The sequence below is a fragment of the Pseudophryne corroboree genome, chromosome 6, assembly GCF_028390025.1.
Source record: "Pseudophryne corroboree isolate aPseCor3 chromosome 6, aPseCor3.hap2, whole genome shotgun sequence".
NCBI classification, from domain to species: domain Eukaryota; kingdom Metazoa; phylum Chordata; class Amphibia; order Anura; family Myobatrachidae; genus Pseudophryne; species Pseudophryne corroboree.
This window is the reverse complement of record NC_086449.1, coordinates 728,557,783-728,575,540: the sequence shown is the minus strand read 5'-3', so window position 1 is coordinate 728,575,540 and position 17,758 is coordinate 728,557,783. Positions and strand designations below refer to the sequence as shown.

General features: G+C 45.8%; 1 protein-coding gene across 8 annotated transcripts in view; it reads left to right on the top strand.

Annotated features, from left to right (window-relative positions):
* Positions 1 to 1,962: 1,962 nt before the first annotated feature.
* LOC134933327 (NAD-dependent protein deacetylase sirtuin-3-like) overlaps positions 1,963 to 17,758 on the top strand; it is a 122,878-nt gene continuing 107,082 nt past the window's right edge. For 2 of the 8 annotated variants that reach the window (XM_063928448.1, XM_063928447.1), the window contains exon 1: positions 3,780 to 4,010. The gene's annotated coding sequence lies outside the window, so the exon portion shown is untranslated. Of the gene's footprint in view, positions 2,046 to 3,440; positions 3,522 to 3,779; positions 4,011 to 4,401; positions 4,503 to 17,758 lie in introns of those variants that run through there. The other 6 variants (XM_063928444.1, XM_063928445.1, XM_063928442.1 and 3 more) reach the window with 6 other exon arrangements.

Below are 17,758 nucleotides of genomic sequence, written 5' to 3'. Positions count from 1 at the left end.
TATACTATCAGCTCAAATGTCTCTCTAAATATGTAAAAATATAAAAAAAATTGCTTACATTTTTAAGAAAAATAGAAATGCATTCTTAATAAATATGATTTAAAACCAACCATGTGGCCAGTTGGTGGCTAGTGATCATCATGCTGCCATGATGATGGGCCTATTTTTATGGGAGGCCTGGAGCTGGAGCCCAATCCACCCCATTATTAATCTGGCCTTGCCTTTATTATAGAACATGTTCAGTGCTGCTATCACATGTGTCTATTGCACCTCTGTGCCCTCAAGCCCAACTAGTGCAGCAGCACGTCACCCGTAACACTCTGCAACCCAAGCCCTGGGCACTACTGCTACCACAGCACACAGGGGCCACGGTGGTAAAAGTGTGACGGGGTGAACAGCGATGCAGTGCCTGCTGCCGTGCAGGTGTAGTCCCACTGCTTACCTGTGGCCGGACCCTCTCACTGGCAGGATGCTGAAGTTTAATGAACCAGGACCTCCGGACAAATCCAGAACATGGAAACCTCCTCCCAAAAGCGGTCATCAGTCAATCTAGGAAGGAGAGTGAGCTGATTAAGAAGTATTGACCCTTTTTCCCAGCGGAGAAGGGGAAACATCGAGGTAGCGGCAACCTTCACCGGTTGGGTCAAAGGTCATCACTGGCTAGAAGTCTCAGCAACCCAATTTTCACACACTCGCACTCTAGCGCGTGGTGTGACGATGGGGTTCTCACATCCGTGAGCAAACCCCTAGACTGGTGCACGGGGGGAGGGGGGGGGGGGGTAACAAACAGACACAGAGCAATACTCACTTCTGACCCACTGGTCACCTTGATTGTAGCGGATCTCTGCTTCTGTAAAGGAAAGAAGAGCAGCCTCCCTAACTGCAGGCTTATCTAACTAACGGCTAACAACTAACTTCTGCCTAACTTCACCTGCTGAACAATACAACAAATACAACTGTGACTACTGTTTCTAGCTCAAATTGACAGAGATCACACCATCAATGTACAAACACAATGCAACGAATCAGACTGAATAATACCCCTGCGTGTTGATATATGATAACCCCGTATGGCCGGCTTCGCTCACAGGTTAACAGGCACTGTGGGTGCTCCCCCCTTTACGCAAGCGCGAATAGGGTTCTCTGTTGTAGACATCTGTCCATTCCAGGTTAACGGGAAGTTGAGGTGTGTGGGACGGGTCCGTTACTCCACAGCCCCTCCAATGCTTTACAGTTTGCACAGCATGGGAACCAGCCGGTCCCTCACACCCAGCCAGACACAGATCACCAGTAAGCTACTGCACAGGCCCACTCCCTGTGGAGCCTCATCTGGGCCGTGCCCTGTGCACTGCAACCCTTTATCCTGAAACTTCAATGGATTATCTCACTCACCGGACAATTTACACACATTCAAGCTGGAGTTGTCCCTGTAAAGATTCAGGCTTAAAGCCTATATGTGGGCAAAGGCCGGAGGCCTGGATGTGGGCACAGGCCGAAGGGGCCTAACAATATCCACAGGCCTAACGCCTGAACCCTGGTGCTCTAGGGAGGATTAAATATAGGTACTGGTGGCCCAAGGCCGCCTACCCAACTCGGTGGGAGAGGCTGCAGTGGGGAGCTTCGTCAGCTCTTTTGCTTCCCACACGCTGCAGCACTCTCCGCTGGTCCTCCGCCGCTGGGCTCCTTTCTCCGCTTCTTTGGTCTTCTCCGCCACAGCTTCTTCTGTCTTCTCTGCCGCTGTTTCTTCTGTCTTCGTCCTCTGGAGCTCTTCTTGCTTCAGCGCCCGGCGCCTGACTGAGCTCTCCCGCTCCGCAGCGTCTATTATATGACACTGGGAGGGGGCGGAGCTATGACGTGGCGAGCCCTGATTGGCTCACCGCGGCCTTTCCCCATTGGCTGCCAATGCGGTGCTTGGCGTGCCATTCAAATTTTCACAATCCGATTGGAAGGACTTGAATCCGAACGGACACAAGTCCCTCCAGGCTGGAAGCCCGATGCTGCACCAAAGCCCGCCATGAGATGCCGCCCACCAGAGGGGAACGGAGGTAAGTACCCTCCTCTCCGTCCCCGGCATGACACCCACCCAGACCACTATTCACAAAAGTAGTGGTGCCAGTGGCAGATCCAGCTGCTGCACCCTAGGAGAATGCACGGTACTTCTGGTTCAGGCTGTTGCGGGCTCTGTCTTGACTTTTGGATGTGCGTGTGCGTGGTGGTGGTGGTGGGGGGGGGGGGGGGTATGCCTGTACACTGTGATAAGCGCCAAGACCACCAGAATGCCATCAGTGACAGCAACTGAGGCCACTCCTCCCGTCACCCTCCCCACAAAACTGGGATATTAGGGCGTCCTGAAGATTGTCTTGGGGATACACCACTGACAAAGACCCCAATTCTGGTACGATCCCAGGAAAATTGGGACGTTTAGCAATCCTACCCCAACTGCTCATGTTTTCAGGGTTTCTGTCTAGAAACAGTTGGTATAACTATCACCACAATATGATCAATCAATATTGACAAAAAGAAATTAGCAGCAGATCTAGAAGACATATAGGGGAGAATTCAAATGTTTGAAAAGTCGGTTGGGTGTCTTTTTTTTCCTATTAGATAGGAAAAAAACAGACACCCAACTGACTTTTCAAACAATTGAATATCCCCCATAGTATGTTTGTACACTACATTTATATACACATAGAAATGTTACCAAAATTGCTGAACTATTAATCACCTACAGTAGGAAAAATCATGTAGGAGATTTTTTTGTAATTAAAGATGATTGATTAATTATCACATTGACTTAAAGCAGGGGTTATCAAACTCAATCCTCAAGTTTTCCTACAGGTCATGTTTTAAGGATTTCTGTGGGAGCAGTTTGATTATCACAGACCCAGCAAATTAGATTACATCACCTATGCATGATTAAAGACATCCACAAAACATGACCTGTTGGTGATACTTGAGGATTGGAGTTGAAAGTCAATCCATTTCATTGAGTCACGATTTACTCTAGGGTAGGAGTAAATGCCTAGGCCAGAGGTTCCCAAACGTGGTCCTCAAGGCACCCCAACAGTCCAGGATTAAGGTATATCCATGGCTTATCACAGACGGTTAAATCAAATTGACTAAGGTGCTAATTAAGTCACCTGTGGCCAAGCATGGATACATTTAAAACCTGGACGGTTGGGGTGCCTTGAGGACCGCGTTTGGGAACCTCTGGCCTAGGCTTACCATACTATCCCTTTACACCAGGACACTCATGAATTACACAGGTTCTGTGGTTGGCTGACTTCCAGACTACATTTCACCTGGTTTTAATCGCCACAGAACCTGTGTTACTCATGAGTGTCCTGGTGTAAAGGGATAGTATGGTAAGCCTATAAATGCTGCACTTAAGGTACAGACAGATTTTTGTTTGCAGTCCCATAGGGGTGAGATAGGACAGCGGGGTGGCAAGTTGCAAAGCCGTTGCCACTGCCAGCATTTACACATCATTGCAATGACAACCCACCCCCCTCGCTGCGGGGGTGAGTTAATTGGATTGAGCCCAAAAGATTTTAAACAACCCTTATAGCAGCTCATCACTACTAATTGTGTTAATGTGGATTGAATAGGCGGCAGCTGTTAGAGCAGGTATTCCCATCCTCTGTCCTCAAGGCACGCTAACAGTTTAGGTTTTAGTGATATCCAAGCTTCAGCACAGAGGATTAAATTAAAATACCTGAGGTACTAATTAAGACACCTGTGCTCAAGCACGAATATCACTAAAACCTGCACTGTTTGTGTGCCTTGAGGACTGAGTTTGGGAATGCCTGTGTTAGAGGAAATTATACTTCTGACTCATCATTGGATAGGTTAGCTATAAGCACAGCCCGGCAGAAGGTGCCCATGAGGGCTGGTGGCAGGAGACTCCCTTATCAGAACGCTGGGGATACTGTATGATTGCTGTACATCTGGTTGGTGCATCTTAATTTTCCCAATATAACCGGTTTGGATGCACAGTATTGTGAACTGCTGTAAGTGCGGACTCCAGTAATAAACCTGCATTTATAACTAACTTTGTAGTGATCACCATGTAGTGACTTGATGAATGGTTTATTAAGCAGATTATTATCCATGTGTATCCAGGGACAAGTGAAATGCACGTATTACTAAATGCTGGGAACCCATTTTCCTATTGGTGCAGAGCTCTGGGATAACCCATGGGCTGCTGAATGTTATTACACTTTTTATTGTTTAATAATGACATTAACTTGTGTAGTTTGCCTCCTAGAGATTAGTCTAAACTTGTTCTGTGGATTGCTAGAATAGAATCCATGTGAGCTCTGACTGTAGTTGTTAATGACTCAGACAGGGGGCAGCAGTGTGTCTGGGTCTGTCTGTTTATCCGCGGTTGTGTCTGTTGCCTTCGTGCTCAGGACCTGGAAGTGACGACAAAACGAGAGGGCAGGAGAGAACTTCCGCCCTTACAGCACCTAAATGTTTTCTTCATTCTCCGTTTGTTTGGGGTAATTATTATTATTTTTTTTTCTATGCGGCATTGAACCCTCGTTTTCACACCCTTTTCACATTATTTTAGTATCGCCTGAATGTTTTTCAAAGGGCATTTGGAGCAGTTTTCATGAAAAACTGCTCCAAACCCTTTTTTCACTTTTTTTTTTTTTTTTTTCTTAGTAACCCACATTGCATTCCCCATACTTATAATGGGAAATGCGATGTGGCCAAATTTACTAAAAAAAAATGTGAAAAAAATACCGCAGTGTGCCCTGTGATAATCTCGTCAGCTCAGGCTGGCTAGTTCACAGGGCAGCACTGTGATGTGCACCCTTTTGCCCAGCTTTCTCTGCCCCTGGCAGAGAAAGCTGAGCGGGGACCCGGCAGAGTGATCAGCTCTGTGTGCAGGGCCGTCTTAACAGCAGTGTGGGCCCCTGGGCACAGCAATACACTGGGGCCCCTACCCATCCTCCATGGGTGGGGGTGCTATCAACGGCAGCTTTGATATCCCACGGGCGGTAGGGGGTGTTCTAGCTTCCGCTCAGCATGTAGGACCTGGAGCAGTAATTTCTGCTAATTACTCCTTTACTGCACAGATGGGGCGGGAGGGAGAACACTAAACTGTAGAAGGGGACATTGGGCTGAATGAAGGGGCCCCGGTACATGACTTCCAGGGTGGTATGGGGTGTTTAATATGTAAGGGAGGGGTCGATAGTGGAGTGGGCTTCATTTTCATCATTTTCTGGTGGGAGGGCAGCTTGCTTGACTGCAAATATGTCAAGTTACTGGAAAAATATTTCTTAGCTTTGCATGGGATAAAAAAATTAGTGTCTCACCTGTCAGGAGGTTCTGGGGAATTGGGGATCAGAGTTCAGAAGCCAGAACAATCCACCAACAAATATACAAAACTGCATATTAGGCGTGTGGAGCTTGAGCAGGGACCAGCTGCTTGAAGGCTGATATCTCTGGTTCTGAGCATAGTAGAGACAAGCTGCTAGTGTCCACCGAAAGGGAAGAGTCACAGCTTTTGAAATGTACCATCAGAAACTCTAAGTCATACAGAGCCTGAGATATCTTGATGGTAATAGCAATTAACAGGCTTGGATGGGGACCACTGCTTTGAACTCGGATATCTCTGGTTCCCTAGGGCCGATTTTCAAAAATCTGGTACCCCTGGAAAGAGGGGACCCTCAGCTATCAGCCTAGGGCCCTTATACTCCTGGGGCCCTTGGGCAAGAGCCCATTGAGCCCATACGAAAAGACGGCCCTGTCTGTGTGTCCGATGGACACACAAGCTGATCAGTGTAAAAATTAAAAAAAGTGAAAAAACAAACAAAACCATACTCCCCTGTCAAGGGAGCCGGTGTCCGCTGCTCCGTTGAGCGGTGCCGGATGCCCCATATGCTGTGATCCCGGTGCAGTAAAGTGATGCTGCGTTGTGGCAGCGCACTTTACAGCACCGAGGGTCACAGCGCAGGAGAAGGAACCAGCGCCCGGCAGCATTCTGAAGCGGTGCGGACCGGCTCCCTGGACAGGTGAGTATATTATCCTGCTGGGGGAGGGGAGTGTCCGTGGCGCGCGTGGGTAGTCGCAATGGGGGGGTCGACAGGGCGGCGGTGGGGGCAGCGCATGTGCAGCAGGACATCGGGGTAATTTTTACGTAAAAATACCCTGATGATGCTGCAAAGAGGCATCACAGGGACGGAGCTTGACCGCAAGCTCTGTCCCTGCATGCAATAATTGATACATCCCTGCGATGTAATCAATTATCACAGTGCGAGTTTAGGCGATTTAGGGGTACATTTACTAAGCAGTGATAAGAGCGGAGCAGTGAGCCAGTGGAGAAGTTGCCCATGGCAACCAATCAGCACTGAAGTAACATCTATAATTTGCATACTATAAAATGATACAGAGTTGCTGATTGGTTGATGGGGAAATATCTCCACTGGCTCACTTCTCCGCTCTTATCACTGCTTAGTAAATGTACCCCTTAATCACCTGTCATCCGCATCCTGGATGCGGATGGTGATAAATAGGCCCCTTAATGTCCACAGTTGTTATAAGGTCTTGTGCATCTGATTTGTGTGTGCATGCCTTATTTGTTTTAGTTCTCTGTTCTAGCTGACCTACAGTTAAGGCATACTACTTCTGTGGTAGTATATGGTGCTTATGATGGGTGACTATTTACCAGTTAGAGGCATCAAAATCCCACCTGCTCCAGATGTATTAAGCCTGGAGAAGTGATAAGTGCAAGGTGATAACGCACCAGCCAGTCAGCTCCTAACTGTCAATTGGAGCTGACTGGCTGGTGCGTTATCACCTTGCACTTATCACTACTTTATCACTACTCCAGGCTTAATACATATGCCCAAATGGGTCTTAATTGGTTAATAAAACATATTTTTTTAATTGATTGTGAAGATCTGTATCAGAATAGTTGGTGCCTGAGACATGTTGTGTTCTGTGAAATACAAGCTATTATAACATGGTTTATACTGCATTATGTGCCCTATAAATTTAATGGTAAGGCAATAGTGTTTACTTTACCATCTAAAAGTATGTTTATTATATGTGGCTCTGCAGTGTGGGTGTAAAGAAAAAAATAAATGATATAGTCATGATATCCGAGACACACATTTACACCGGTTCTGTGGCTAGGTAAATTCAAGCCATCATTTCACCTGCCTGGAATCAGCCACAGAACCTGTGTAAATCGCAGGTGTCCCAGATTAAAGGTATATTCTGCTTCTGCTACATAATCGTGTGCAGTGTCGGACTGGGGCATGAAGGGCCCACCGGGGAATGCAGTAATAGGGGCTCATGCTTAGGGGTGTGGTCAGTCACCACAGAGGCTTGGCTAAACATAGAGTGCATGGGCTGGGCCCCTTGATAAATATATAAAGTTAATACTGCTAGTGCATGCATGATAATGTACCAGATTAATAGCAGCAATGTACTGTAGAAAATACACCAAGATCCTGTGCAGTATAATGTAACATATCGCATAATGTGTAATTAGTGCATAGTCTGGAACCTGATCCCTACAGTAGGAGAAGGGGCCCCCCCAGGCGGCAGGGGGCCCACCTGGGTTTTCCCCTGTGGGCCAGTCTGACCCTGATCGTGTGCAGTGGTTCTCAAACTCGGTCCTCAGGACCCCACACGGTTCACGTTTTCCATGTCACCCAGCAGCTGCACTGTGTATCACCAACTGTCACATTTTAAAAATCTACAGGTGACCTGCAAAACATGAACCATGTGGGGTCCTGAGGACCGAGTTTGAGAACCTGTGGTCTAGTGCATACGTTCTGAACACCAGACACATGACTGCCCATAGCTGAGCTAACTGCAGGTCACAACAGGATCTGCTGCAGGAGAGTCAGGAACTCGGTGGGCACTGCATGCCCATGCCACAAATGATGTAACATTGTTTTCTCTAACGTCCTAGTGGATGCTGGGGACTCCGAAAGGACCATGGGGAATAGCGGCTCCGCAGGAGACTGGGCACAAAGTAAAAGCTTTAGGACTAGCTGGTGTGCACTGGCTCCTCCCCCTATGACCCTCCTCCAAGCCTCAGTTAAGATTTTGTGCCCGAACGAGAAGGGTGCAATCTAGGTGGCTCTCCTGAGCTGTGTCAAAGTCAGAAAAATATCTCTATGCACACTACCATATTTGCACCTCACACAGGTCCGTGCTGCGCATGCGTACGCTCTCCCGTACGTGCGCATACTCACAGTCGCGGGCACCCGCAGGCGCACGGTATGCGTATTTACGGTAGAGTTTATGTGATCGTAGCGTGCGACTCAATCATTACATATTTTCACTATATAATGTATTTTTTAGATCATGGTCCCTTTGATAGATTCTGAAAGTTTGGTTAATATAGAATGTTCATGAACAGAGAAATCCCTCTTTGTTTGATACGAAGGGTCAGACAGGAGTAATACAGTGGTGTTTAGTATCCATCGGAAGAATATTTAATTAGAAATATTCCGGTGTTGGTTTGAAGCAGATCAATCGCTCGTGCGAATAGTTATGGACATAAGAAGTTTATGAACATTTACTTTATTTGCACTTTATTACCCATGCGGCGGGAAACCCAGTTTCCCTCCCACCTGAGCTGTTGGAAATAGTCACAGCCCACCTGTATGAATCAACCTATGACCTTTTGTTATAATGCGAGGAGGAATTCCTGTGTCCAATGAACAATGAGATTGTAGGGACCATTGAATTGCATTGTGTGTGGGGCATAAATAGAAAGGCCGATCACATCCAGCTCTCACTCTTCAACGGTTATCATTGCTGAAAATCGGGAGCTGGATGTCCAGAGGCGCATGCGATCGTTTCCTTTGTGCGTAAGTTTTTCTCCGTAATCATACTGTTTCTCTCTTGTTATTATGGGCCATATCTTTCTCTCTCTTCTCTTTCTCTCATTTTTCTCTTAAACTTAATTGTATTGTATTTACTGTGTAGTTACCTGGTTAGTTAGTCTATGTTATATTGTAGTGTATGATTTGTATTTGTATTAATTCTTTTGCAAGTATATCATTCAAAATATATATATATTAGGCGTTGGACCCTAAACCCAGGTATCTGTGTATTTCTTATAGAGTTAAGTATTCTCAGAGCGTCGGTGACGCTCAAACTGCTTTTAAGCTAGTAAGGTTATACTGTGTTGCATTTACACCATATCACTACACAAAGGGTTTACTGCATAATACACTGTTTATGGTTTAGATATAAAGGTTTTACATTGTGAGCGTATGCGCCGCTGGTGATCTCCTCGTGGTCTCGAGCGGTCGCATCGCTATAGCGAATCATTACGGTAGTCGGCAGCCAATAGCGTGCCTGCCAGTGATCTCTTGGCCGTGAGCGAACGTAACGCTTGAGCGTCTCGACCACGGCTAAGCGATTGTTACGCAACGTGCGTACCCTTACGGTACTTCATACGTAGTTAGCGTACAGTGTTCTTAGACCTCATAAAGGGTATTATATAAGATAAATAATCTGCTTTAACAATTGCGGGCTCGTCCTGTCCTTCACATATCTGCACTAGGTAATTACAGCAGACATTATCCAGCAGCAAAGGGCGGGAGATCATATTCCTCGTAGTGCTGTTTGGATAAGCGTCTGCTTCTCTTAGTAAAGGGTGCTGAAGGAATCCGGGAACCGGAGGTAAGAACAACACGCTAGTCTCTTTTAAAACTGTTTATTTTTCTGTCTTGCGTACACACGCACGCATATCTGCATTTCTTTTCATTCGTGTATTTTCATATATCACTCTCCTGTTTGCTATTATATAGTTGATAAACGTGCTAAGAGAGATTTGCCGCTATTTCAAAGTGTAAAAGTAAAGGTAATATAGTTAAAGTATAGACAAACACACAGCTCTGCCTGAGAGACCAGGCGAAGTCAGTGTGGTGCGCGGTAGATGATCAAGGATCATCTACATTGATAAACGTATAAATTGTGTTACGGTGGATCTTTATTTTGCGTACACGTGTCTCTAACAAAGGACTGAGACTTGCGTACGCAAACCAAAGGCCGACGCACGCAGCGTATATCACGCAGCGGAGCGTCCGGGTACGCCCACGTAACTCAAATCACAAGTTTTTTTTTTCGCTTCTCAACGCGATAAATAGCGCAACGCGGTAAATAACGCAAGGCGATAAATCGCACAAGTTTATTTTAAATTCGAAATTTAAATTAATAGATCCTTCTCCTAATTTGTAACACATCTGGTCTAAAAAGAAATTTCTGCGCAGAAATAGAAACAAAAGTGTACATGTGGTGAGTGAGTGTGTTGTATACAATTTTACAGGTTGAACCACAAGAAAAGTCGAGTTCTCGTGAGGTACATGCGTGTAAGTGACGTACATGGTGGCTAGGGAGGCATCCCTGGTTAAAACATACAATTTGAGCATTAGAGTGTAGCAGACCAGGAGGTCATACTGTAACAGACCAGGAGGTCATAGCAGACCAACAGTTTCAGGTACAGCAGACAAGGAAGTCCGCTATACAGTCCACAGGCACAACACCAAGAAAGGGTTGGTGCAACACCCATATAGGCCATACAAGCTCTGGCTGAAGGAATTCGCAGCCGCAATTTTCGATTCCACTGGTCGCTCCGTACATAAGATTAGTTGCTTATGTGCTGAACGATTGTACCGCACGTAATTGTGTACATTAGTAAACCTGACCGGTACTATTTGTGTACGAAGGTCATAAACGCTATTTGTACATTCTAACGTGATTTGTGTAATTTTTTTTTATTTTAAGGGAAGTTCGCTGCTCACTCAGGAACTATCCAACAACCAATAGTTACTGGAAAGAGTAAGTGTTCTTCGGATCACCCTCACAGGTTCCAGTAAATAGAGGTTCAGGTCGCAGGGGCCCTGGGTCGAGTACGCCAGCACCATATCGGTGTGATCAGGTCGTATTGGTCGGCGTGGGCGAGTGAGTGGGGTACTCGGTAAACCGCCACCGTCAGCCTATTTTGAACATTTTGGTTTGCGTAAGGGTTGGCTGAATAAAGCAACACCTTCGAACTATGGGGGCCACTTGTTCAGGTAGGGGGCGATCAACCTCGGTTCGGGTTGATTCAGTGAACCGACCAGTTGGGTCGGCAAGGTACGTGATGTGTGAAAAATACGGTTCACACACAGAGGTTTTATGTGATGAATGGGAGAGAATGACGGTACATGACGGGGAGAAATTCCCAAGAGTAGGTAGCTTCAGCACAGAAGTGTTAACGAATTTAAGGAGAAGGATATGTCTCATTAAATCAGCAAAGAGACGAATCAAGCATTATGATTATTTGCAGTTGTGGCAACAGGAGGGTGACATACAGAGAGGATTGGCTCAGGCGGCGGGATCTGGCTCAATCAGAAAACTGATAGCCACGGCCCCACCGCCACCATATATATCGGGAGAGAAATTGGTTGCGGAGAATGACGCACTAAGGTGTAACACACAAACACTTAGCAACTGTGTAAATGTTAAAGATAATGTTAACCAATTAACCAATGCAAGTATTAACCCGTGCAAGTTGTACCCTGTTTTGAACTTTCCTCAGGAGTGTGATCAAGAAGACGAATCGGCAACAATTTCAGCGCTCTCTCTAGCAGCCACCATAGCAGAGACCACAGTAGGCACAGCTCCACCCACGAGATTAGTAACAAGGGCCCCTAGCGGAGGGATAGGTGAGGTCGTATCTACAGGTAAGTACGGCACCATACACTATGCTGAAGCCATTTCACCACAGGCTGTAGAACCCACACAGAGTGATATTGTTAGAGTTAATCCTGTTAGGGTAATAGCTGTTCCAAATGGGAAAACTGACACATCAGGAGTCACCCCTGTGAGGAACATTGCCATGTATAGCCCATTTTCCAGAATGGAATTAAGGACCATAGTGTCTGAATTCCCTGACCCTAGAAAAGACTTAGTTGCCAGCCAAAAATACATCAGAGACCTAGGTAACACTGTAGAGCCCAACAACAAAGACTGGCAGATATTGCTGAGAGCATGTTTACCCTCCAATGTTGACGCAACTCAATTTTTAGCTGACTGTGGATTAGATCAGGATGTACCCCTCACAGATGTGTACAACAAAGACAATGTAAAAAGAATAAGCTTACAGTTAAAGGAGTATTTCCCAGCCGTAGTTAAATGGAACAAAATATTCTCCATTAAACAGAAGGAGTCAGAAACAGCTGCAGAGTATTTTCACAGAGCATTATCAGAAATGGCAAAATACACAGGCATAGAGGACATTAAAACAAACATAAACCATCGAGAAGTAGCAGTATCGGTACTGATGGATGGTTTAAAAGAATCATTAAAGACTAGGGTACAGACCACACAACCATGTTGGCGAGGTCTGTCTGTGGCTACTTTGAGAGAGGCTGCTATTGATCACGATAGGAACATAACCAGACACAGGGAACAACAAAGTGATAAGTTAATGGCAGTAAGTATACAGGCCCTGACCACAAAACAGCCTGTGTTAACATCACCAAACCCTGTGGGTAAGTCAAATGTGGTAACATGTTATTTTTGTCACAAACAGGGACACTTTGCACGAGACTGTAGATCGAGAAATGTACAAAAATCTTATCAACCCCCTAGACAACGACACGACACACGACATTGGGAGCAGGGTCCGCAGAAACGGAGTTATGAGCCACATGCAGGGGAAACAAAAAGATACCCCCCAAACAGAGATTGGCAAACCTCTGGTAGTTCCCAGCTAACTCCCTCACAAGTAGTTGCTGCCAGCGGGATTCAGGGAGGTCACCATACCCAATAGGGGTGTGGCCATACCTGTAATCTGCAGCCAGTAAAATTGATTGCAAGCCTTGGAAGTGAACCAGAAATTGCAATCAATGTAGCTGGTAAATCATTAAACTTTCTTGTAGACACAGGGGCGGCCAAATCAGTGATAAATTCGACAGTGGGCATGAGAACCACTGGTAAGACAATTCCAGCCATAGGGGTAACGGGAGTAGTCCAGCACTACCCTGTTAGCAAACCAGCCGAGATTACAGTAGGGCCGTTACATACCAAGCATTCCTTTTTGCTGGCTGCATCGGCACCGACCAATCTCCTGGGTAGAGACTTATTGTGTAAAATGGGGTGCGTCATTTATTGTACTCCTGAAGGTGTATTCTTGGACATACCTGAGAATCACGCTCAGGAAGTACGAGACATGTTAGACTCCCCGTCAAAATTAATGTCACATACCATTATGACAAATAGGACTCCCTCCCAGTAGAAGAAATTACATCTCAGATACCAGAGTCACTTTGGACAAAAGATGGACAGGACACTGGATTAATGGCAAACGTAGCTCCGGTAGTTGTACAAGTAAAAGATGGTAGGATAGCTCCAAAAATCCCACAGTACCCTCTGAAGCCAGAGGTGGAGTTAGGAGTTTATCCCGTAATAGAGCGCTTGCTACAACAGGGCATTCTGGTAAGAACGTCCAGCACTGCCAATAGTCCCATCTTCCCTGTTAAAAAGAGTGGGGGGAGGGGTTACCGGCTAGTGCAGGATCTAAGGGGGATTAACAAAATAGTTGAGTCAGTTCCCATCCAGCTGTCATCCTAATGCAAATCCCTCCCACTGCGAAATTTTTCACTGTTATTGACCTCTGCTCCGCTTTCTTTTCGGTACCTCTGCACCCTGACAGTCAATATTTGTTTGCATTCACATACAGAGGAGTCCAATACACATGGACTCGATTACCACAAGGATTCATAGATAGTCCAAGTATATTTTCTCAGGCTTTGCATGATTGTTTACAGTCTTGCCAACCAGTGAGTGGATCAGTATTAATACAGTACGTGGATGATCTACTACTGTGTTCTGATTCATTGGAAGCATTCCTGAAGGATACGAAACAGCTCCTGTTTCATCTTTCAGACACAGGACACAAGGTTTCCAAAGACAAGTTGCAATTATGCCAAACTAAGGTAAAATATTTGGGACACTGTCTAACACAAGGACTGAGACACCTGACCGCTGATAGAATTCAAGCAATTAGAGACATGACTCTGCCACAAACCCAGCAACAGATCAGAACATTTTTAGGAATGTGTGGGTATTGCCGTAACTGGAGCCCAGGGTTTTCCATCCTAGCGTTACCCTTGCAGGAAATGGTCTCCTCAAACAAACCTGATCGGATTTCGCATACAGACGAGTCTGAGACAGCATTTGAGAGACTTAAACAGTGCCTAACGCAGGCACCAGCATTGGGTATGCCAGACTATGGGAAACCCTTTGAACTATACGGAACAGAAAGTACTGGTTGCGCGGCAGGCGTACTAACCCAAAAGCACGGTGATGCCAGCAGGCCAGTAGCATATTACAGCGCTCAGCTAGATACGGTAGCGCGATCCCTCCCCACATGCTTGCGAAGCGTTGCTGCGATAGCATTGCTAGTAACGAAAAGCGAAGACGTCGTGCTAGGTCACAACCTCACAATTCATACACCACATGCAGTGTCAGCCTTGTTAAATTCTGCCCAAACCAGACACGTCTCATCAGCGCGGTTTACAAGATGGGAATTGGCACTAATGGCCCCCGTAAACATCACCATAAGGAGATGCAGTGCATTAAATCCGGCAACATATCTCCCAGGTGTGCCTGGACAGGCACAAAGGGTGGAGGATGAGAGTGGTGGGGAAGGAGAATTTAATACAAAGGAAGACACTCATGATTGTATGGAATATTTGACCCAAAATTTTACCGCAAGGCCTGACATCAGTGACAACCCACTGGAAGATGCAGAACTTACGTTCTACACGGACGGTAGTTGTCATAGACAGTCAGACTCTGGAGACTTGTGTACTGGATACGCAGTCGTAGATGACCAAGGCACCATAGAAGCGGAACCGCTAGGCCCACCTCACTCAGCCCAGGTTGCTGAACTGGTCGCCCTAACCAGAGCATGTGAATTGGCTAAGGGCAAATCAGCCAATATCTACACCGATTCTAGATACGCATTCGGGGTAGTCCATGATTTCGGAGCCCTATGGCGCCTCAGAAATTTCATGACGGCAGCTGGTACACCGGTAGCGCATGCAGCTCATATAAAAAGGCTTCTAACAGCGATACAGGAACCCGACAGAGTGGCTGTTATCAAATGTAAAGCACACACATATAGCCAAGACCCAATATCACTTGGTAACAGCCGAGCAGACGAAGCGGCTAAATTAGCAGCTGGTACCCCCAGACAGACAGACACCACACAACTGATGGTATTTAATACCATCAACACACAGAAGTTGTGTGAGATGCAAAATTTGTGTTCCACACAAGAAAAGGCAGTCTGGAAGGCAAAGGGATATGGCCAGGTGTCCTCAGGACTCTGGACGGATGGACAAGGTAAACCGGTGGCCCCCAGAGCATATCTTCCATGTTTAGCTGAGGCAGCTCACGGGCTGACTCATCTGGGCAGGGAAGGGATGTGCAAGTTGGTAAGAGCATATTGGTGTGCCCCAGGATTTTCATCTCATGCGAGTAAAAGAGCAATGTCATGCCTTACCTGTCTGAGAAAGAACATCGGAAAAACAATACCAACAGAACCATCCCATATCCCACCTGCCGGCGGCCCTTTCCAGGTAATACAGATTGACTTTATTCAATTACCCCCTTGTCGAAATTTGAAATATGTACTTGTTTGTATAGATGTTTTCTCAAATTGGGTCGAAGCATTTCCGGCGGCCACAAATACCGCTATGTTTACTGCTAAGAAAATTGTGCAGGAATTTGTATGTAGATATGGTATCCCTAGAATTATCGAAAGTGATAGGGGTACCCATTTTACAGGTGATGTCTTTCAAGGAATGTGTAAATTGATGGGAATTGATAGCAAGCTGCACACTCCATACCGTCCACAGGCGAGTGCGAAAGTGGAAAGAGTGAACAGCACTATTAAAAATAAACTGAGTAAAGTGATGGCAGAGACAGGATTGACATGGCCAGAAGCTTTACCCATTGTACTGTACAGCATCAGAACCACTCCCAGGTCCCCTCTTAATCTGTCTCCCTTTGAAATCTTGTTTGGTCGACAACCGCATGTTATGATTAACCCTCAGGATGATTTGAAGTGTAACAATGAAGTGACTGTAAAATACTTGATTAACATGAGTAAACAGTTAAGGAATCAAAATGATAATCTGAAGTTAGTGATTCCTGACTTACCAGATAGTAATTGTCATGACATTGAACCTGGGGATTATGTAATGATACGGAATTTTCTACGCTCAGGTTGCCTTATTGACAGATGGGAAGGACCATACCAGGTCTTATTGACTAGCACTACAGCATTGAAGGTTGCTGAGAGAGAGACTTGGGTTCATTCGTCCCACTGTAAGAAGGTCGTTGATCCAGAGAAGTTCTGTGATAAGGAACAGACGGTAGAGGTTGTATCACTAGAGTGTCTGTTCCAGGAGGACTAAGGCGGCACCTGAGCATCGAGAACCACAAGATCAAAAGCAGTTGTCGATCCCCTGTTCCCTTTTATTGTTTTTCTCCAACTTCCCATCCCCTCTCCCTCAAATTATTTTTTTCCCCCTTCTCATTCTTCTCCGTTTCCTCCTACAAGATGGACTTGCCCCAAGAGACTGTGATCCGGATTTTCCTGTTGACCATGATGTTGACCAGAGCAGTCTGTTCCGGCGAGAGTACCATGGAGTTCGAGAGAGGTTCTGGAATGGGTTCTGATGACAGAAATGGAGGCGTAGTTTTCCAAGAACAACTTAACCAACAAGTAAAGGCGAGTATCAGAAAACGATCCGATAGCATTGACCATAGAAGGAATTGTGAAGGATTGTTAGCTGAAGAAAACTGTATCTGTCGGCTTTGTAACAATGTCATTGAGGATGGGTGCATAAAGAAATGCCAATCCAGTTTTAATATCCATATGGACCGGCATCCCTTGAGTGACTATCACTCTTTAGTGGGTAGTGTGTTAAATAAAACAGATTGTTGGGTATGCTCTCAAGTACCTCAAGGTCATAGCAAATCAGGGCTAGTACCATTTCCTTTAACGTTAGGGGAGGTACTTGAGTTAAGTGGTGGGAGACCGGTGGACAGGAGGTTTAATATCTCCAGCCCTCCTAGTTTGAAGCTCCACCAATACCATGTGGATAGGTCCCTATTATGTTTTAACATCTCCAATCCCCGAAAGCCGGGAAATTGGGAAGTGTCATGGAGTAATCAAACCATGACCTTTTCACACAGAGCAGATAGAATGCCTACAGATACAGAGCTTATACGCCACATAGCCAGTAGAGGAAAATCTTTCCAGTATAGGTATACCTTAGGAAATAGGATTACGAGAGTTGGAGAGGTATCACCAGGATACTGTGCACATATCGTACAACCTGATACGTGTACTAAGCAGATGGAAGAATTAGGGTTAGGAGATTTCACATGGAAGGTGTGTAATATGGTTATGTCCTACTCCGTCCCATATGTTCTCCCCGATGATGCATATTTCATATGCGGGAGAAAGGCGTATAAGTGGCTTGCCCCAAACTCTGAAGGATTGTGTTATATTGGAAAAGTACTGCCTGAAGTAATGACTGTATCACATGACAAAATGAAAGACATACACCGTGTTGCCCAAACTCCTTATACTCATACTCATTATGAGCACATCGTTAAACGGCACCTGATAGAAAGAACAGAGCACCCGGCCTCTGACATGATCAGTGAATCCACCGGGATTCAATTCTTAATCGCGTTAGATATCACTCACACC